The sequence below is a fragment of the Arachis stenosperma genome, chromosome 5, assembly GCF_014773155.1.
Source record: "Arachis stenosperma cultivar V10309 chromosome 5, arast.V10309.gnm1.PFL2, whole genome shotgun sequence".
Lineage (NCBI taxonomy): Eukaryota > Viridiplantae > Streptophyta > Magnoliopsida > Fabales > Fabaceae > Arachis > Arachis stenosperma.
This window is the reverse complement of record NC_080381.1, coordinates 55,470,798-55,494,183: the sequence shown is the minus strand read 5'-3', so window position 1 is coordinate 55,494,183 and position 23,386 is coordinate 55,470,798. Positions and strand designations below refer to the sequence as shown.

General features: G+C 38.8%; 1 non-coding gene across 1 annotated transcript; it reads left to right on the top strand.

The window, feature by feature from the left end:
- Positions 1–16,527: 16,527 nt before the first annotated feature.
- Positions 16,528–16,635, top strand: LOC130983605 (small nucleolar RNA R71). The gene has a single exon (XR_009087588.1). It is a non-coding gene; the product is annotated as a small nucleolar RNA R71 (small nucleolar RNA).
- The last annotated feature ends 6,751 nt before the right edge of the window (positions 16,636–23,386 follow it).

Genomic DNA, 23,386 nt, shown 5'->3' with positions numbered 1-23,386 from the left:
GTGGCCGCCAAAATGTTCTAGCTTATACCACGAAGATTCTGATTAAGAAATTTAAGAGATACTCATTCAATCTGATGTAGAACGGAGGTGGTTGTCAGGCACACGTTCATGGATTGAGGAAGGTGATGAGTGTCACGGATCATCACCTTCTTCATAGTGAAGCGCGAATGAACATCTTAGATAGGAACAAGCGTGTTTGAATGGAAAACAGAAATAATTGCATTAATTCATCGAGATGCTGCAGAGCTCCTCACCCCCAACAATGGAGTTTAGAGACTCATGCCGTCAAAGAGTATAAAATTCAGATCTAAAAATATCATGAGATACAAAATAAATCTCTAAAAGTTGTTTAAATACTAAACTAGTAACCTAGGTTTACAGAAAATGAGTAAACTAAGATGGATAGTGCAGAAATCCACTTCTGGGGCCCACTTGGTGTGTGCTGGGGCTGAGACTTAAGCTTCTCACGTGCCTGGGCTATTTCTGGAGTTGAATGCTAGGTTGTAACCTGTTTCTGGCGTTGAACTCCAACTTGCAACCTGTTTTTGGCGCTGAACGCCAGACTGCAACATGGAACTAGCGTTGAACGCCAGTTTACGTCGTCTATCTTCGTGCAAAGTATGGACTATTATATATTGCTGGAAAGCACTGGATGTCTACTTTCCAACCCAATTGAGAGCGCGCCAATTAAACTCATGTAGCTCCAAAAATTCATTCCGAGTGCAGGGAGGTAAGAATCCAACAGCATCAGCAGTTCTTTTTCAGCCTAAATCAGATTTTTGCTCAGCTCCCTCAATTTCAGCCAGAAAATACTTGAAATTATAGAAAAACACAAAAACTCATAGTAAAGTCCAGAAATATGAATTTTGCTTAAAAACTAATAAAATTATACTAAAAACTAACTAAAACATACTAAAATCTACATGAAATTACCCCCAAAAAGCGTATAAAATATCCGCTCATCAAGGTAATAACTCTTCTCAATATCCCAATCCAAAAATCAATAAAAACAAAATCCTAGGAACTATGAATGTGTAGAGAGAAAACCTAGAGGAGGAGTAAAATCAGAGCTAAAAAACTAAGAATTATCCGGAATGAATGTTGTCCCTGGTCTCTGCATGTTCCCTGGCTCTAATCTGTCTTTCTGGGCCGAAAGCTGGGTTAAAACGCGGCCCAGAATTCACGCCAGCATTTTTGTAAATTCTGCAGATCGTGCACGTCACGTGTACGCGTCATCCACGCGTGCACGTCATTCAGCATTTTTCCGTGCCACGCGTGCGCGTCGTCCATACATTCGCGTCACTCGTGCAGCTTCCAATCCACGCGTTCACGTCAGGCACGTGAACGCGTCACTGCGATTTCCTCCATTTCGCGCGGTCGCGTAAGCCATGCGTCTGACGTTAGGATTTTTGCTAGTAAAGAATTTACAAAAATATTCGCGTTGTAGATATAGCTTCTAAACTAACAGAAATCCCTTCGTGCAAACGTTTTGGTTGTCACAAGTAACAAACCCCTTTAAAATTGATAACCGAGTATTTAAACCTCGGGTCGTCTTCTCAAGGAATTGCAGGGAGGTATGTTCTTATTATTGGTTATGAAAAAGTGTGTTTTGGGGTTTTGGATTAAGGTAAAAGGTTAGTTGAATGATAAGTAAAATAAAACAATAATAACTGTAAAATAAACCTTTGGCAAGGTATAAGAATTGGAAGTCCTATCCTAGTTATCCTTATCAATTGTGATGAGAATTGGATTTTTCTCCCACCTTGTTAACCTTTAACTATGAAGGTAAGTTAAGTGGATGAATTAATTCGAATCCTCAAGTCCTAGTCTTTCCTTGGGAAAGGCTAGAGTTATTGGAATATGAATTAATGAAATGAAGAAATCCAATTTTCAATCAACAATGAGTTTGATAACTCTAGAGTCACCAATTATTTAACCAAAGCCAAAAGGGAAACTCTCTAAATTAAATAAAAAGCATTCATAAATAAAACAATCATAAACTGAAATACCTCAAATAACATTAATTAAGAAAATCAATCCAAACATTGAACATTGAAAATAAATAAATACAAAGAACATTGAACCTGGGATTGAGAGTCACTCCTAAAACTAAGAGAAGTCCTAAATCCTAAATCCTAAGAGAGAGGAGAGAACCTCTCTCTCTGAAAACTACATCTAAAATAATAAAAAGAGAATTATGAATAGCATGATTATGAATGGATGCATTCCCCCACTTTATAGCTTCTAATCTGTGTTCTCTGGGCCAAAAACTGGGTCAGAAATAGCCCAGAAGTCACTTCCAGCACTTTCTGGTCCGTACAGGTCATGGAAAAGTGACGCAGCCGCATGGCTCACGCGGCCGCGCGGGTTGTGTTCTTGCCAGGTCACGCTTCCGCGTGACTCACGCGTTCGCGTCGCCTGGCATCGGGGCAGCTATGGTAAATTATATATCAAATCGAAGCCCCGGACGTTAGCTTTCCAACGCAACTGGAACCGCGTCGTTTGGACCTCTGTAGCTAAATTTATAGCCGTTTGAGTGCGAAGAGGTCAGGTTGGACAGCTTAGCAATTTCTCCATCTTATTGTATTCCTTCCACTTTTGCATGCTTCCTTCCCATCCTCCAAGCTATTCCTGCCCTATAATATCTGAAAATACTTAACACACATATCAAGGCATCTAATGGTAATAAGAGAGGATTAATAATAAGCAAATATAAGATCAAAGAAGCATGTTTTCAATCATAGCACAAAATCAAGAAGGGAAATGTAAAACATGCAAATTGTATGAATAAGTGGGTAAAGAGTTGATAAAATCTACTCAATTGAGCACAAGATAAACCATGAAATAGTGGTTTATCAGCGTCCGTGTCGCTTCTTGCTGGTCATCTCCTTAATTTCTTGTGTTCCTTCCATCTTTGCAAGCTTCCTCTCCATTCTCTAAGCCATTCCTGCCCTATGAAGCCTGAAACACTTAACACACAGATCACGACATCGAATGGTATAAAGGAGAATAAAATATACAATTAAAAGATCTTTAGGAAGCAAGTTTTCAATTATAGAACAATTTTAGGAAGGAATTGTAAATACATGCAAATCATATGAATAAGTGGTGAAGACTTGATAAAACCACTCAATTAAACACAATATAAATCATAAAATAATGGTTTATCAACCTCCCCACACTTAAATATTAGCATGTCCTCATGCTTAGTCGAAGGAGATAAATATGAATGAATAGGGACATGTAAGACTCATGCAGTGCAATGCAACCTATATACATGAATGCAACTATATGATTTTGTCTATCTGATTAAAAATAAATAGGTTTTCTAAAACAAAACACGGAGCAGATTCTACTAGTTCAAATCATACAGTAAAAGCAGGTAAATTTGTAAGAAGACAGCTCGTGAAAGTAGGGGACATGGAATCAAGCATTGAACCCTCACTGATGGTGTGTGTGCACTCTAATCTCTCTAGTGTATAGGGTAATCACTCTATCCTTCTCTAATCATGCTCTCTAATTTTTGTTCTTCACCTAACCAATAAACAAAATTTAATGTACCAATGCAAACATCATAAGGTCTTTTCAAGGTTGTAATGGGGCTAAGGTAAGGGTAAGGGTATCTATGGCTAAGTGAGCTCATAAATTGAATCTTTAATTAACCCAAGCTTTCACTTAATCATATATGTATATTCTATATAACTTCAAATTTCATACCTAACTACCCAGAATTTCCTTTTCACATTCCATACTTATGCATCAACCTTTATTTTAATTTTATCACATGTGCATGATTGTTTAATTTAGCATTGCGGTAATTTTGTCCCCTTATAAAATATTTTTTTTGAACATGAAAATAAATATAGCTTATCAATGCACATAGATTTTTAATTTTTCTTTATAGTTTCACATGAGTAGGTACCCAAATTCCCATTATTTTATCATGACACATTCCTTTATTAACCCTTGTTCCCACAATCTTCCCATACTCAATTAACACACAATTTCTATCTTAAGCTAACCAAAGATTCAATTGGGATATTTAATTGTTTTTCTGCTTAAGGTTAGTAATGTGGTAAAATGTAGAATAAATGGGATTAAAACGGCTCAAAGTGGCTAACAAAGTTAATTTAAAGGGTAGGCTTATTTGTGATAAGTGAGCTAAATAAATAATGGCCTCAATCATATGCATGCATATAACACATTAACATTGGACATATAGGATAAAACAAAATTCAAATTACAATCATAGAGAAGTAAACACATAAGAATAAAATAGTTATGGTTAAATAATGTAACCATGTATTTAGACTCAAAGTCTCACAGGTTGTGTGTTCTTTAACTCGAAAACCATGTTCCAATTACAACTTCAAACAAATTTAACATAAAGGTTTTGATTTAAATTAGTGAAAATTTTTCAAAATTAGGGTCTTAAAAGAAACTTATTATCTTTTCAATCAAGTAGAACATGCATGCAATTAACCTATTACTATGCAATCTATCCTATTCTAAAAAAAGAAATTGGTGTTAGGGAAGAGAAATTACCTCCAGAAGTCAGGTACTGACCGACCTCCCACACTTAAGGCTTTGCACCGTCCTCGGTGCCATTTGTCTGGAACAAAGGTGGGCTAGTAGCAGTATCTCCATAGTCGGATCGTCATGGCTCCCTGTGCTGGTAAATAAAGTGGAGTTCGGAGTGTCTGGGTCTTTGTTAGGTCTGTGGTTGCCTGTAAGTAGCTCCTTAAGGTATTTGAATTGGTGCTGGTTGCGGCGCTCTAGTAGCTTTGCTTTCTGGTCTTGCTGGTCCAACCTCTCCAGTATTTGATGGAGCAGCTGACCTGTTGAAGGTACTTGTGGTGTGGAAGGGGGAATGTCTGCAGCTTGTTCTGCGGACTGACTGGTAGTGGCTGTTGGTGATCTGAGATATTTCCCGTTAGGGACGTACTGATCATCCCGTGGAAGCATGGCTTTGGTGTCCCCAGCTCTGTAGGAGACCCCGGCTGTTGAGACAAGATCTGAGACAAGATATGAGACCAAGGCGGGAAAAGGTAAGTTGCCCGCAATTTGTACGTGTCCCATGGCATTCCGGATGTGTCTTGGTAGATTCAGAGGCTGGTCTGTAAGGATGCACCATAGTAGAACGGCCATGTCTGCAGTGAAGGAGGACTCATGAGTGCTCAGAAAGACGTAATGGGACATAATCTGTGTCCATAAGCGAGCCTCCAAGGTAAGTGCGGAAGCTGATATTCCCTTAGGTCGGGAATGATGGTATCCATAAATCCATCTGCTGCCAGGTTGTGCAATAACTCTGAGAACAACGTCCCAGTCAAATTGGTACGTCTGGCGCTTGAGTGCGGCTTCTTGGAATACGTCCAGTGAAGCAGGGGGAAGATCTATAGCTCGTTGGATGGCCTCATCTGTAATGGGGACTTGCTTTTGACGGACATAGACAGACTGCAGGGTTGGCAAGTGAAAATTGGAGTAGAATTCAACTACCCATGAAAGATTAACCTGTCGTGGCTGTATTTGTAGGAATCCCAGTGTCGTCGCTCAATTCGCGGCTCAACAAATTTAGCAATACGGGTCGGGAGGATAAGAAGGTATTCGTTGTTTTAACTCCTTTCTGCCAGGATGGGGAACATCTTCTCACAGTAGCGGTTGGGAAATCGCGCAGTGTCCTTTGCTAGGAAAGCTTTCTCTTTTTCATCGACCTTTATAATCCTATTAATTCTTTTTGTTGAGGGCTTAACTGTAGTTAAAGATGGCTCTGCCACTAATGCTCTTTTTGTTCCTCTCTTTGCTGTTGATTTGGGAGTAGCTTTCTCCTTGCCTTTCTTGGTGGCCATCCTAAAAAAAAGAAAAGAGAAACTACGTTAAAACGTCAATGGTTAGAGCAAGGAAGAGAATGGGAAAAGTGGTAATCAATGCACAGTAAAGAAGAATGACGTTAACACATGGTCATGACTACATGTGAAAAGTCATCAATGGAAATATAGCAAGTGCATGGGATGACAGTTAAATGCAAGGTGTCTATTGGCATGCCAGCAAAGGCATGAGTAGCATAGATCAAGCATTCAATGTCCAAGTTAGATTACCAAGCCTGTCAAACTAACAATCTGTTTGTAATAACAATTATATTTAATAAAGAAAATATAAAAAAGGGTTTTTGTGAAAAGCAAGCATTTAGAGTATTAGATTAAAAGAAATCTAAAAATAGTACACAATGTCATACGGGTATTTTCACAAACACATAGCATGCATGGTAAATAAGGTATGGAAAGTATTAAATTGAAAATGCAAGCAACCCTAAAAAAATAATATATAATTGTAAAACAATTCCTTAACAATCCACAAGCAAAGTATAGAAAATAATGACCCAAATAAATTTCCAACACCAATTAAAAGAAAAAGAAAGAAGAAGAGAACATAGATAAAAAAGTAGAAAGAAAAAGAAGAAGAAAACATAAAATAAGAAGAAAAATACAAAAGTAAGGAGGGAAGAAGAAAAGAAAAACCTTGGTAATGGTGGTGAGAAAGAGGAAGTAGAAAGTGAGAAAGAAGGAAGAAGGAAGAAGGGGGGAGAAATAAGAAGGGAAAAGAAAAAGTAGGATTTGGGAAAAAAAAGAAGATAAAAGTTGTGCGGCGCATGCGACGCGGACGCGTGGGTCACGCATTAGCGCGAATAGCGCTTGGATGAGGTGACGCGGAAGCGTCGGTCACGCGGACGCGTGACATGATTTGTGCTAGTGGCGCGAGGGCAGCCTCGCGTTCGCACAACTCTCTGTGTGAAAACGCATTTTGCCAAATATCAGGGTGACGCGTTCACGTGGTTGACGCGATCGCATGAATGGTCATACTTTGAAAAACGACGCGGACACGTGGGGCACGCGTTCGCGTGATAGGGCTTGTGCTTCTAGCACGAGTCCAGCCCAACTCCAGCTCAACTCTCTGCCATACACCCTTTTTACGTCGAATTGCAGGGCCACGCGTTCGCATGGTTGACGCGGAGGCGTGGGGAGGCCATTTTACTAGTGATGCGATTGCGTCATCCACGTGGTCGCGTGGGGAAAATTGTGCCAGAGGCACGCCTCCAGCCACACTTTCACGTGACTCTCTGTTCAATTTATTTTCTTCCCAACGCACTTGTGACGCGGACGCGTCAGTGACGCTGTCGCGTCGCATGTGAAATTTTTTTTATGCAATATGCAAATGCAAACTATATGCACTAATACAGAGAAGAGTTATTGAAAAAAAGAAAACTAAGAAGAGAAGAAGGAATGATCATACCATGGTGGGTTGTCTCCCACCCAACACTTTGCTTTAACGTCCTTAAGTTGGATGCTCCACTAGCTCAGTCTTCTGCTGTGGGTGGATCTTCCAAGAGGAAGATCTCTAGCTCATTCTTTTTCTTTATCTTCTCACCATGATATAGCTTTAAACGATGTCCATTGACTTTGATAAATTCAGAGCTTGAAGGATGACTTAGGTGGAAAACTCCGTATGGCTCAGGCTTCTCTACTCTATAAGGACCGTCCCATCTTGATCTCAACATGCCTGGCATGAGCCTCAATATGGAGTTGTAAAGGAGGACTAACTCCCCAGATTAGAACTCTCTCCTCTTGATGTGCTTATCATGCACAGCCTTCATCTTTTCCTTGTAAAGCCTGGAGTTCTCATAAGCTTCTAGGCGAAGGCTTTCTAATTCCTGCAGTTGCAACTTCCTTTCAGCTCCGGCCTTCTCAAATCCCATGTTGCACTCCTTCACTGCCCAAAAGGCTTTGTGCTGTACCTCAACTGGGAGGTGACAGACTTTTCCATAAACTAAGCGGAAGGGACTCATCCCAATGGGTGTCTTATATGCTGTTCGATATGCCCAAAGCGCATCTTGGAGCCTGGTGCTCCAGTCCTTTCTATGAGGCTTGACTATCTTTTGCAGTATGTGCTTTATCTCTCTGTTAGACACCTCTGCTTGCCCATTAGTCTGGGGATAATAGGCTGTTGATACTTTATGAATTATTCCATGCCTCTTCAGTAGTCCTGTTAGTCTCTTGTTACAAAAGTGAGTCCCTTGATCGCTCACGATTGCTCGTGGTGATCCAAAACGACAAATAATATGGTTTCTATCAAAGGAAACAACAATGTTAGCATCATCAGTATGGGTCAGAAATGCTTATACCCATTTAGAAACATAATCTACAGCTAACAGTATATAAAGGTAACCATTAGAATTTGGAAATGGACCCATGAAGTCAATGCCCCAAACATCAAAAATTTCACAGAAAAGCATAATTTGTTGAGTCATCTCATCCCTCTTGGATATATTACCAAACCTTTGGCATGGGGAACAAGATTTACAAAATTCAGCAGCGTCTTTAAAAAGAGTAGGCCACCAGAATCCACAGTCTAAAATTTTTCTAGCTATTCTTTGAAGGCCAAAATGTCCTCCACTCTGAGATGAGTGGCAGGTCTCTAAAATGGACTGGAATTCTGATTGAGGCACACATCGTCTAATTACCTGGTCAGCACCACACCTCTATAAATATGGATCATCCCATATATAATATTTGGACTTGCTTTTCTACTTGTCTCTTTGGTGCTTAGTAAAGTTTGGAGGGAAAGTGTGGCTGACTAGATAATTAGCTACAGGTGCATACCAAGGGACTACTTCAGATACTGCTTGTAAGTTATCAAATGGGAAGTTATCATTTATAGGAGTGGAGGCATCCTTAATGTGTTCAAGGCGACTCAAGCGGTCTGCCACTAGATTCTGGTTACCACTCCTATCCTTAAATTCTAAATCAAATTCTTGTAGTAGCAGTATCCAACATATAAGCCTTGGTTTGGACTCCGTTTTAGCTAATAAATACTTTAGAGCTACGTGGTCTGAGTACACTAGTACTTTAGTACCAAGTAAATAGGATCAGAATTTATCCAGAGTGAACACAATAGCTAAGAGCTCTTTTTTAGTAGTAGTGTAATTAGACTGAGCAGCGTCTAAAGTCTTAGACGCGTAAGCAATTACGAAAGGATCCTTACCTTCACGTTGAGCCAACGCAGCTCCTACTGCATGATTGGAAGCATCGCACATGATTTCAAATGGCTAGCTCCAGTCTGGTCCTCTCACAATTGGAGCTTGAGTCAGGGCGGTCTTCAGCTTATCAAAAGCTTTCTCACAATCTTCACTGAACTTGAACTCGATGTCTTTCTGCAGCAATCTGGATAAAGGTAATGCTACCTTACTGAAGTCCTTAATGAATCTCCTGTAAAAACCTTCATGGCCAAGGAACGAACAGACTTCCCTCACAGAGGAGGGGTAAGGTAAACTAGAAATAACATCTACCTTTGCTAGGTCTACAGAGATACCAGTATCAGAAACAACATGTCCTAGAACAATGCCTTGTTTCACCATAAAATGACACTTTTCAAATTTTAAAACAAGGTTTGAACTAACACACCTGTCCAATACTCTAGATAAACTATCCAAGAAAAGGCTAAATAAATCACCATATACGCTAAAGTCATCCATAAAAACTTCCATACAGGTCTCAATAAGATCAGAGAAAAGACTCATTATACACCTTTGGAAAGTAGCTGGTGCATTGCATAAGCCAAAGGGCATTCTCTTATAAGCATAAGTTCCAAAAGGACATGTAAAAGTAGTCTTTTCCTGATCTTCAGGGGCTATATGGATTTGAAAATAACCTGTATAACCATTTAAAAAGCAGTAATGAGATTTACCTGACAGACGATCAAGCATCTGATCAATGAATGGCAAGGAGAAATGATCCTTGCGAGTGGCTTGGTTGAGACGCCTGTAGTCAATGCAAACTCTCCATGAGTTCTGCACTCTGGTTGTCAGAAGTTCTCCCTGCTCATTTCTTATTGTTGTGACTCCAGACTTCTTGGCCACCACTTGTACTGGACTGACCCATTCGCTATCTGAAATGGGGTAAATGATATCTGCTTCAAGTAGTCTGGTTACTTCCTTCTTGACAACTTCTAAGATGGTTGGATTCAATCTTCTCTGAGGTTGAAGTACAGGCTTTGCTCCTTCTTCTAAGAATATTCTATGTTCACAAACTTGAGGGCTGATGCCTACTATATCCGCCAAGCTCCATCCAATTGCTTTCTTATGCGTCCTCAATACACTAAGCAGTTTTTCTTCTTGTTGGGAAGTGAGCTCCCTTGCAATAATAACTAGAAACTTCTTCTTGTCCTCAAGGTAAGCATACTTGAGGTGTGGAGGAAGGGGCTTTAATTCTATTTTCTGCTCATGGCTTGGCTCTTGGTCATCTGGGGCTAGTGATAATGGTGAAGTGCTCTCATTGTCTTCTGAAAAAGTCCCCACACTTGGACCTTGCCCTATGTACTTCTCTTCTAATTCTTCCTGGTGAACTTCAGCTACGATTTCATCAATGATGTCACATTGTGAGATAGAATGATCCTCTGGAGGGTGCTTCATAGCTTCATTTAAACTGAATTTCACTATTCTTCCATCTATTTCAAAAGAATATGTTCCTGAAAACGCGTCCAGCTTGAACTTTGAAGTCTTCAGGAATGGTCTTCCAAGCAGGATTGATGATGGCCTCCCGGCGTCATTAGGGGGCATTTCCAGGATATAGAAGTCAATGGGAAATGTGAGCTCCTTGATGCTCACTAATACATCTTCAGTAATTCCAACCACTGTAATAATGCTTTTATCTGCCAACATAAAATGAACTGCCGACCTTTTTAAGGGAGGGAGCCTTAAAGCATTATATATAGACAAAGGCATTATACTAACACACGCTCCTAAATCACATATGCAGTCAGAAAATATCACACCTCCAATAGTACAGTTAACCATACATGGACCTGGATCACTACATTTTTCAGGTATACCTCCCATTAAAGCAGAGATAGAAAGAACTACCTAAAGGAATAGTTTCTAATTTATTAAATTTATCCTTATGTATACATAAATCCTTTAGAAACTTCGCATATTTAGGTAGCTATTGAACAACATCAAAAAAGGAAACAGTTACCTCAACCTTTTTGAATATTTCTACCATTTTGGGATCAAGTTTCATCTGCTTCCTGGGCTTCCTTGTGAGTTGTGGGAAGGGGATAGGATGGGCGTTATCTGCAGCTTCAGCATCCTTTGGTGCTTCACCCTGTGGTTGAGTTTCCTTTTCTTCAACTATGTCTTGTATGTCCTCTTCCTTTTCAGCATCTTCCACTTCCACTACATCTTCAGCTGGGGTGCATTCTGGTGGGCTTGGCTCCTCAGGATTTCTCCCTTGTAATGTGGTTCCAGACCTTAAGGTAATGGTATTGATGCCACCCTTGGGGTTGGGTAATGGTTGAGAGGGGATTCCACTAGAGCTCAAAGGCTGGTTATTGGAGTTATTTAGTGATCTAATCTGTGAGACAAGAGCTTGCAAGGTAGAGTTCAGACCATTTAGAGTAGAAGTAAGGTTGTTTTTCATGGCCTGCTGTCTCCGATCAATAGATTGTAATAACTCGTCATTAGAAGATGAAGAGGGATAAGTGAGCTGAGGGGTCTGCTGAGATGCTTGAGGCTGCCTTAGATGAGGTACTCTGTAGGCCTGATTCTGATTCTGCTATCTGATGTTGTTATTGTTGTTCCACCTCTGGTTTCCATTGTTATCTCTGCCTCCTCTGTTATGATTGTACCTCCAACCCTGGTTAGAATTATCTCTCCAACCTTGGTTGGAATTGTCCTGCCATCCATGGTTGTAGCTGCCACCTTGATTGTATCCTTGATTGGGATGGTCATAGAAGTTATGAGTGGCTGCCACAGTGTTGTCTTCTTGTTTGAGCTGCGGACATTCATCAGTATAATGACTATAATCAGCACAGATCCCGCATACTCTTTGTGGAACCAACTATTGACTTTGTTGTGGTGGAGAAGGCTGAGCTTGTTGTTGACTCAACTGCATCTGCTTCAGTAAGTTAGTCATTTTACATATACTCTGAGTTAGAGCAGTAGTTTCTTTGCTAGAGGATACCTCTGCAGCAGCTTTTGAGTGGCTTTGCCTCTGCCTGTGATTCCTAGTGGATTCAACTAAGTTGCTGATCAATTGCCATGCTTCATCAATGGTCTTGTACTTTTTCATAGACCCATTGCTAGCACCTTCTAATGTAGTCTTATCTTGAGGCTTCATGTCCTGTGTGAAGTAGCCGAGCAACACTAACTTCTTAATCATGTGGTGGGGGCATGCTTCCAAAAGATTGTTGAAGTGCTCCTAATATTCGTGGAGAGTCTCGGATTCGCCTTGAACAATCATGGAAATCTCCTTCCTCAATCTATCAGTAACTTCAGCTGGAAAGAATTTTTCCAAAAATTCCCTTCTAAGCATATCCAAGTTAGCAACAGTCGCTCTAGGTTGGGCGTAGTACCACTCTCTCACCTTTCCCTCAAGAGAGAACGGGAAGGCTTTTAACAGAATAGAAGTTTCATCTGCACCATCATGCCTGACAGTAGAACAGGCTGCCTGGAAATTCCTAAGGTGCTTGATAGGCTCTTGAGCAGGTAAGCCATGAAACTTAGGCATCAAGTTGAGTAGTGCAGTCTTTAGTTCAAAATCTGCAGCCACCGCTGGGTGATGCGCTTGATACAATTGCAGTGTAAAATCAGGGGCTCCAGCTTCCTGGATAGTAACTCTCCTAGGTGCTGCCATGTCCCCTGCACGTAAATCAACCGAATCAGTAGAAAAGGAGCTTGTTTCTTCCTTAAGTGACGTTTCAGATTCGTCCTCGGAGAGGACTAACCGACGCCGAGCTTGCCTTATATGTGAAATAGTTCTTTCAATCTCAGGATCAAATACTGGCAGGCTTGGATCAGGTAGTGAACGCGTCATTCAATGAAAGAAACATGCAGCTCATAGTAGCAAAATAAAATAAAATAAAATGCAAATAAATAAATTCCAATCAATAAATTAGCACTCTATTGCAACTCCCCGGCAACGGCGCTAAAAATTGACGTGGCAGAAATTGGCAGATTAAGAAATTAATATGAAAGATACGTTGCAAGTACAGTTCTTAACTAACAAAAGTCTGCCTATCAATTTAGAAGGGTTGTCACAAAATTAGAATTAAAATACTGGGAGTATGAATCCTAGGTCGTCTCCCAACGAGTTGCAGAAAGGTGTCCTATTCTATTAATCTGAGGTTTTCCAAGATGGTTTTGAGTTTGGTAAACAGAAAATTAAATCAGAGAATTTATGTAATTTAAATAAAAATCTTGATCGGGAGTAGATTAATCAGAAGTTCTATCCTTGTTGGAGTTCTCCCAAGATCAATTAATAATTGAAGGTTGTTCTACTTAGTTATCCTTTACTAGGTAAAGGAAAGTCAAGTAAGTTGGAAGTCTACTTCTATTCACAAGTTCTAATCCTTTCCCTTGGAAAGGATTAGTGTCAGTGACTAAAGTGCCATCCAACAATAAACCCAATTACAATTTTACTCTTGAGCATTCAAACTCAAGGTTCTCTTTTCAATCAACTCCCAATCAAGTTAGAGAACTACTCGCTCATCATGAATGTAAATTTCACAAAATAAAAATAAGAAATAAAGAAAGACATGATAGACAATAATAAAAAAGATCAATTAAAAATAAAAATGGTTCTTGTATTAATAAATTCTAAAACTAATCCAATTGTAACTCTGAACAAATTAAGGATATGAAAGAGTAAGCAAAAAGTAAAAAAAAAAAACAAACTAGAGTGATGAAGTCTTGCGGATGTAATAACTCTTCTCAATATCCCAATCCAAAAAGCAATAAAAACAAAATCCTAAGAACTATGAATGTGTAGAGAGAAAACCTAGAGGAGGAGTAAAATCAGATCTAAAAAACTAAGAATTATCCAAAATAAATGTTATCCCTGGTCTCTGCATGTTCCCTGGCTCTAATCTGTGTTTCTGGACCGAAAGCTGGGTTGAAACGCGGCCCAGAATCCACCCCATCGTTTCTGTAAATTCTGCAGATCACGCACGTCACGCGTACGCGTCGTCTACGCGTTCGCGTCATTCAGCATTTATCCGTGCCACACGTGCGCGTCGTCCACGCATTCGCGTCACTCGTGCTGCTTCCAATCCATGCGTTCGCGTCAGGCACGCGAGCGCGTCACTGTGATTTCCTCCATTTCGCGCGGTCGTGTGAGCCATGCGTCCGCGTCGCTTCTCGCTGGTCATCTTTTCAATTTCTTGTGTTCCTTCCATTTTTGCAAGCTTCCTCTCCATTCTCTAAGCCATTCCTACCCTATGAAGCCTGAAACGCTTAACACACAGATCACGGCATCGAATGGTATAAAGGAGAATAAAAATATACAATTAAAAGATCTTTAGGAAGCAAGTTTTCAATTATAGAACAATTTTAGGAAGGAATTGTAAATACATGCAAATCATATGAATAAGTGGGTGAATACTTTATAAAACCACTCAATTAAACACAATATAAATCATAAAATAATGGTTTATCAATGTGTGAAATTGAAGGTGTTAAGGAGGGGTATTTATAGGGTAAGAGAGAGAGGGCTTCCATGTGAGAATGGGTGGGTTTGGGAGGGAAGTGTTTTAAATTTGAAAGGGGAGGTAGGTGGGGTTTTATGATGGTTTTTTGGGAAATAGTGGATGGATGTGGGTGATGGAGAGATTATGGGGAAGAGGGTAGGATTTGATAGGTGAATGGTGTTTAGGAAAGAATGAGTTGGGGTAGGTGGGGATCAAGTGGGGTCCACAAATCCTGAGGTGTCAAGAATTTCTCAACCCTGCAGCTTTCTGGCATTTAAACGCCCTCTGTGTGCCATTTCTGGCATTAAACGCCAGGCTGATGCCCCTTTTTGGCGTTAAACGCCAGTCTAGCTACCAATTCTGGCGTTTAACACCCAGAATGCTGCTAGAATGGGCGTTAAATGCCCATTCTGCTATCCTTACTGGCGTTTAACGCCAGCCAGACACCAGACACCCTTTTCTGGCATTAAACGCCAGTCTGTCTGCCAATTCTGGCATACATTCTGCTATCCTTACTGGCATTTAAGCACCAGTAAGTCTGTTCTCCAGGGTGTGCTGTTTTTGATGCTGTTTTTGATTCCACTTTAATTCTGCAGCTGTTTTTGTGACTTCACTTGATCATCAACCTAAAGAAAACATAAACTAATAATGGAAAATGGAATGAAAAAGTAATTAACATAGATAAATAAAATTGGGTTGCCTCCCAACAAGCGCTTCTTTAATGTCAATAGCTTGACAAGAAGCTCTTACAGAGTTTCACAGATGCTCAGAGCATGATTGTGGCCTCCCAACACCAAACCTAGAGTTTGAGTGTGGGAGCTCTGCTTGACTCTGTATGGAGAGAATTGGATGAAGCTTTTCATGCTTCTTTTCCATGTTAACAGAAGAATATCCTTGAGCCTTAAACACAAGGTAGTCCTCATTCAATTGAAGGACTAACTCTCCTCTGTCCACATCAATTACAACTCTTGCTGTGGCTAGGAAGGGTCTTCCAAGCATGATGAATTCATCCTCATCTTTCCCAGTGTCTAGGATTATGAAGTCAACAGGGATGTAAAGGCCTTCAACCTTCACTAAGACATCCTCTACAAGTCCATAAGCCTATTTCGTTGATTTGTCTGCCATTTCTAGTGAGATTCTTACAGCTTGTACCTCAAAGATCCCTAGTTTCTCCATTACAGAAAGTGGCGTGACCCAGGTCACACAAAGCATTCTCAAAGGTCATGGTGCCTATGGTACAAGGTATTAAGAACCTTCCGGGATCCGGTTTCTTTTGAGGTAATGTCTGCTGAACCCAGCCATTCAGTTCACTAAAGAGCAATGGAGGTTCATCCTCCCAAGTCTCATTACCAAATAACTTAGCATTCAGCTTCATGATTACTCCTAGATACCGAGCAACTTGCTCTTCAACAATATCTTCATCTTTTTCAGAGGAAGAATATTCATCAGAGCTCATGAATGGTAATAGTAAGTTCAGTGAAATCTCTATGGTCTCTGTATGAGCCTTTGGTTCCTTATTAGGGAACTTCTTAGTGGTTAGTGGACGTCCATTGAGGTCTTCCTAACTGGAAATCACTGCCTCTTCCTCCTCTATAGGTTCGGCCATTTTGGTTATATTGATGGCCTTGCACTCTCTCTTTGGATTCTCTTCTGTATTGCTTGGGAGAGTACTAGGATGAATTTCAGTAACTCTTTAGTACTACCGGATGCAGCTTGCAATCCAGTCAGATTCTGAGAAATCATATTGACTTGCTGAGTCAATATTTTGTTCTGAGCCAATATGGCATTCAGAGTATTAATCTCAAAAACTCCTTTCTTCTGAGTCATCCCATTACTCACAGGATTTCTTTCAGAAGTGTACATGAACTGATTATTTGTAACCACCTCAATGAGTTCCTGAGCTTCAGCAGAAGTTCTCTTCAGATGAAGAGATCCACCAAAAGAGTGGTCCAATGACATCTTGGACAATTCAGACAGACCATCATAGAATATATCCAAGATGCTCCATTTTGAAAGCATGTCAGAAGGACACCTTCTGATCAATTGCTTGTATCTTTCCCAAGCTTCATAGAAGGATTCACCTTCTTTCTGTCTGAAGGTTTGGACGTCTACTCTAAGCTTGCTCAGCTTTTGAGGTGGAAAGAACTTGGCCAAGAAAGCAGTGACCAACTTATCCTAAGAGTTCAGGCTTTCTCTAAGTTGTGAGTCCAACCATATCCTAACTCTGTCTCTTACAGCAAAGGGGAAAAGCATAAGTCTGTAGACCTCGGGATCAACTCTATTGGTCTTAACAGTATCACAGATCTGCAAGAATTCAGCTAAGAACTGATGAGGATCTTCCGATGGAAGTCCATGAAACTTCCAATTCTACTGCATTAGAGAAACTAATTGAGGCTTAAGTTCAAAGTTGTTTGCTCCAATGGCAGGAATTGAGATGCTTCTTCCATAGTAGTTGGAAGTTGGTGCAGTATAGTCACCAAGTATCTTTCTCGCATTTCTAGCATTGTTGTTGGGTTCGGCTGCCATGTCTGCTTCTTTTTCGAGATTTTCTATAAGGTCCTCTTTGGAGTGTTGTGCTTTAGCTTCTCTTAGCTTCTTCTTCAGAGTCCTTTCAGGTTCAGGATCAGCTTCAACAAGAATGTCCTTATCCTTGTTCCTACTCATATGAAAAAGAAGAGAACAAAGGGAGTAGTAGAATCCTCTATGTCACAATATAGAGATTCCTTTATGTTAGTATAAGAAAAGAAGAATAGAAGAATAGAAGAACAGAAGAAAGAGGAGATGAGTAATTCGAACAGACAGAAGAGAGAGGGGTTCGAATTATGAGTATAAGAGAAGTGTCAGCAAATAAATAGAAAGAGATGAGAGAGAGAATTCAAATTTTTAAAGAGGGAAAAGAAAAATATTTTTATTTTTATTTAATTAATTAAGTTAGTTTCGAAAATATTAAAAGAAATAAAATAAAATCAGAATTTAAAACAATTAGTTAATTAAAAAGAATTTTGAAAAAGTGTTTAGTGATTTTCGAAAATTAGAAGTGAAAGAAATAGTTCGGTGGTTTTGAAAAAGATAAGAAATAGTAAGCTCCTTTAAAATTAAAACAAACAAGTCAAGTAGTTAGTTGAAAAAGATTTGAAAATAATTTTGAAAAGATAAGAAGTTAGAAAAATATTTTGAAACTAAAATTTTAAAAGATATGATTGAAATTTATTTTGAAAAAGAGTTGAAAAAGAAATTAAAAAGGGTTAATTTTTAAAATTAGAGTTGATGACTTGACTAATAAGAAACTAAAAGATATGATTCTAGAATTTAAAAATTGAACCTTTCTTAACAAGAAAGTAACAAACATGAAATTTTTGAATCAAAACATTAATTGTTAGTAAGGATTTTCGAAAATATAAAATAAGATTAAGAAAAAGAATTTTTGAAAAATTAGCTTTAAAATTTTCGAAAACATTAAAAGAAAAATGAAAAAGAAAAGATAGAAAGATATGATTGATGAAAGATGATATGAAAAAGATAAGATTTTAAAATTTAAAAGGGATGAAAAAGATACCCATTCAAAATTATGAATTAAAACATGAATATTTGAAAAAAAATCGAATTGGGAACAAAATTACCTCCCTTGTGTCATCCTGGCGTTAAATGTCCAGAATGCTATCCATTCTAGCGTTGCCCACTTGACTGCCTCTTTGGGCGTTAAACGCCAGGAATCTCTCTTTACTGGGTGTTTTTCTAAACGCCCAAATTGCTGCCCATTCTGGCGTTAAACGCCCAGAATGATAGTCATTCTGGTGTTTAATGGCCAAAATGCGTCTTTACTGGCATTTTAACGCCAGTAAGCTCTTTTTCTCTGTAATTCTTCTGCTTTATGTTCTGATCCTTCATTTTTCTGTATTATTTACTGAAAAGATATATAATTTTTTTATTTTTTTTTAATTTGAAATTTTGACTTGACTAACAAGAAACAACTAAATTTTAAAAATTTTTGACCAAGTCAACTCAAAATTTCGAAAATTATGAGAAGAAAAAAGGAAAAGATATTTTTTTGCTTTTGAATTTTGAATGAGGAGAGAGAAAAACAACAAAATGAAACAAAACATAAAACTTTAAGATCAAAACAAATAATGCATGCAAGAACACTTTGAATGTCAAGATGAACACCAAGAACACTTTGAAGATCATGATGAACATCAAAAACATATTTTTGAAAATTTTTACGAAAAAGAAAGACATGCAAGACATCAAACTTAGAAATTTTGAATGTTTAAACACTATGGATTCGAAAATGCATATGAAAAACAACATAAAACACAAAACAAGAAAATCATAAGATTAAACAAAGAAAATCATCAAGAACAACTTGAAGATCAAGAAAGAACACATGATGAATTTTCAAAAATCTAAGAAAGATTAAAGACATGTAAGACACCAAACTTAAAATTTGACACTAGACACAAACAAGAAACACAAATTTTTTTTTGGTTTTTATGATTTTATTAAATTTTTTTGTCTTTTTTGAAAATAAAAATAAAAAGCTTAAACATAAAATAAAATTACCCAATCTAAGCAACAAGATGAACCGTCAGTTGTCCAAACTCGAACAATCCCCGACAATGGCGGCAAAAACTTGGTGCACGGAATTATGATCACACTTTTCACAACTCCGGTACAACTAACCAGCAAGTGCACTGGGTTGTCCAAGTAATAAAACCTTACGCGAGTAAGGGTCGATCCCACGAAGATTGCCAGCTTAAAGCAGGCTATGGTCATCCTGTAAATCTTAGTCAGGCGGATTCAATTGGTTATGAGTTTTGATAATTGAAAGATAAATAAAACATAAATTAAAATAAAGATACTTATGTAATTCATTGGTGGAAATTTTAGATAAGCATTTGGAGATGCTTTGTTGCTTCTGAACCTCTGCTTTCCTATTGTCTTCATCCAATCATGCGTACTCCCTTCCATGGCAAGCTGTATGATCCTCTCAGTGAAAATAGTCCCGACTACGGTTTCTGTACGGCTAATCAACTGTCGGATTTCTCACCTCGGATGAAAAATACCAGGCACAGCTACCGCATAGCTAATCATCTGTCGGTTCTCACTTGTGTCGGAATAGGATCTCTCTATCCTTTTGCACACTGTCACTACGCCCAACATTCGTGAGTTTGAAGCTCGTCACAGTCATCCCGTCCCAGATCCTACTCGAAATACTGCAGACAAGGATTAGACTTTCCGGATCTCAGGAATGCTGTCAATTGGTTCTAGCCTATACCACGAAGGTTCTAACCTCACGGACTCGGTCCGTGGATCAGAGACCAAAGAGACTATACTCCGGCTGTCGTCCAATGACTACGTTGAACATCATGTAGACCGCTTGTGGTTGTCAGGCACACGGATCTTGGCTAAGTGAGTAACGAAGATAGTGTGTGATTGTCACGGATCACCCCTTCATTCTGACTTAACTGAATTAAGTATGAGAGTATATCTTGGAGAAGAAGTAAGCATGAATTGAAAGAGAAACAATAGTACTTGCATTAATTCATGAAGAACAGCAGAGTTCCGCACCTTAATCTATGAAATGTAGAAACTCCACCGTTGGAAAATACATAAGAGAAAATAGCCTAGGCATGGCCGTGAGGCCAGCCAAGCATTAATTTGATCATTAGATTGAAGATGATCCAAAGATGAAATACAATAGTAAAAAGTGCTATTTATACTAAACTAGTTACTAGGGATTATAGAAAATAAGTAACTAAGTGCAGATAGTGCAGAAATCCACTTCCGGGGTCCATTTGGTGTGTGCTTGGGCTGAGCTTTGAGCTTTACACGTGCATAGACCTTTGCTGGAGTTAAATGCCTGCTTGGATTCCAGTTTGGGCGTTTAACTCCAGTTCTGGTGCTAGTTCCGGTGTTAAACGCCAGAAAAGGGTCTCTGGTGGGCATTTTAACGCCAGTTTGGGCCATCAAATCTCGGAAAAACTATGAACTATTATACATTGCCGAAAATTCCAAGATGTCTACTTTCCAACGCAATTGAGAGCGCGCCAATTGGGCTTCTGTAGCTTTATAAAATCCACTTCGAGTGCAAGAGAGTCAGAATCCAACAACATCTGTAGTCCTTTCTCAGCCTCTGAATTAAACTTTTGCTCAGGTCCCTCAATTTCATCCAGAAAATACCTAAACTTATAAAAAAATACACAAACTCATAGTAAAATCCAGAAATGTAATTTTTTCATAAAAACTAATAAAAATATAATAAAAAGTAACTAAAACATACTAAAAACTATGTAAAAATAATGCCAAAAAGCGTATAAATTATCCGCTCATCAGGTGCCCTATAGATAAATTTCTTGGAAAATTTTATTATTTTGACTAAGCTTATCATATATATGCAAACTAGAAAAATGCAACTAAAAATTCTAGAAGACCTAGATAATAAAAGAAAAATAAAATGTGAAAGTGTTAGGATTAGAAATTTGTCACTCAAAAATGGCCAATCGGTCGGATGACCTCCCCACACTTAAAATTTTGCACCGTCCTCGGTGCATTCAAAGATGAGCAAGGGGGTACGGTGACTTTCCGGATTGCCACCTTCAGCTAGTGGATCAACCGGCTGTTGCATGTTCTTTCTTCCGCTTTTGTTTTTGTCTATGGTGATTGTCCCGAAAATAGAAAACAAGTAAGAAGGCAAGTAAATGCAAAAGAAAGGAAGCATAGATTGTTGGAATGAGGTATGAATCACTAAAATGAAGTGAGTGAATAAGTGTGTGATGTTATTGAAAACAAGTGTCATAACTACACAAAAGGGGCAAGCATTTCACTCATTTTAGTGTGCTTGAAATACTTTAAAGTAAACCTGTTAGTTAAGGCAAACAACAAGCAATAAAGAAGTATAAAAGTACTCAAGCTAGAATCAAGCAATTGTGAATTGGATGAGTGGGCATTGATTGATGTGCAAGAAAATTTAACGAACTAAGTGAAATATGAAATTCACACATCAATCAATGATATGCTTTGAGGTTTGTTTGCATTACCCAATTGACATAAAAGGTGGTAGACATGGGTGTTGTACAACTTAGGAAAAGAAAGATAGAAGTGAAAATCAATCACATAGCAAGCATGGTCCACAAAGCTTAAAAATCTCAAAAATATGCAATTAGGTAAGCTTCCGATCCATTTTCACAATTCCAAAATCTCAATGCATGGAATAGGTGATGTAAATAGAGATCAATCATAAACAAGCGTCATCTAACAAAAAATGCATTGATAATACACAAATTACCTCATCATAGATAATGAAATCAAATCACATGCTGGCTAGCTACAACATGCAATTCAAAAGACTCAAAGTGCTCGAAGGCAATTCTCATGTACTTGGTATTCACAAATGTTAAGCATGAAAAATTCAAAACCAAGTAACAAATTATAACCTCAATAAAAGAAATCCAACAATGAATAATTTCAGCATCAAGAAACAGCAAATTAAATTAATAATCTAATACTTACCACCTAAAATAAAAATTAAGCTAACTAATTAACTAATTAACTAAAGAAAATAATGGTTAATAGTGGTGGTAGATGATGGTTGAATGATGGAAAGAAAAGAAGAGAAGAGAGAAGAAGGAAAGAAATGGAAAGAAGAGAAGAAAAGAAGGTGGGTGAAACAGGGGTTCCCACGCGTACGCATGGGTGATGCGTAAGCGTGGGGTGGAAAAAATGGACACGATGTGTACGCATCAGCGACGCGTAGGAGTGGGAAGTAGAAAATAGAGGGTGACGCGTATGCGTCAGTCATGCGTAAGCCTGAGAAGCAGAAAATAGTGGTTGACGCGTATGCGTGGGAGGAATTTGTGCTAGACGCATAATTCGAGCACCCTACGCGCACAACTCCCTGTTTGGGCCATTGGATGCAGCAACACAGTGCTCGCGCAACTCCAGCACACTGAAAATCTTGGGAACGCGTGGGTGGGTCCTCTGTTTTTTAAAATTTTTCAAGTTCTAGCACCAACCTAAGCATTCCAAACATTTAAACAACTACCAAAATACCATCAAACCTTATTTAACATACTAGACTACCAAATAAACTCAAAAAACCAAACTAAACATGAAATTTAATTATTTACCAATATATACAAAAGAGAAAAGTGAAAAGATGTTACCATGGTGGGGTGTCTCCCACCTAGCACTTTTATTTATTGTCCTTAAGTTGGACTTAAGGGGAGCTCTCATCAAGGTGGCTTGTACTTGAATTCATCCTTGACTTTCCACCAATGCTTGGACTTCCATTGATTGTTAAAATTTCCAACCAAATGCACCAAACTTTGGTGAAGTTCTACACAAGTCATGAGCTCCCAAAATTGATCCTCCTCTTGTAATCTGGGATCCCAAATCTTGTTTTCACATCCGTCTTCAAGTATATCATCATAATTTCATCCGGGTGATATGCACATAGAATTCTCATTTGAACACCAAGACATCTTCCTAGACCCAATCAATTGAGAACTATACCAACTCTTACACTTAGATCTTGAAGCTTCAACCTTAATAAACCTTGGTTTACAATACCAACCGCTAATCATCTCTCTTCTACTCTTCAACTCACAAAGCATCCTAAGTTGACCATCTGTTTCTAGCAAATCATATTCAAGCGGAATGAGAAAGCTAAGAGATGAGAGATTTATCCATTTGAATGATGTAATAAATGATGGTGACCTAGGGAGAGATGCTTCCAACGATCTTGATAGGGCAATTTCTACTCCGTCCACCCTCTATGAAGATCTTCCACCACTTGACAAGATTCTTCAAACTCTACCTCTTGCCAAGCTTCCTCAAGTTCAAATACTTTCTCACTGATGTCTTCTAATTCTTT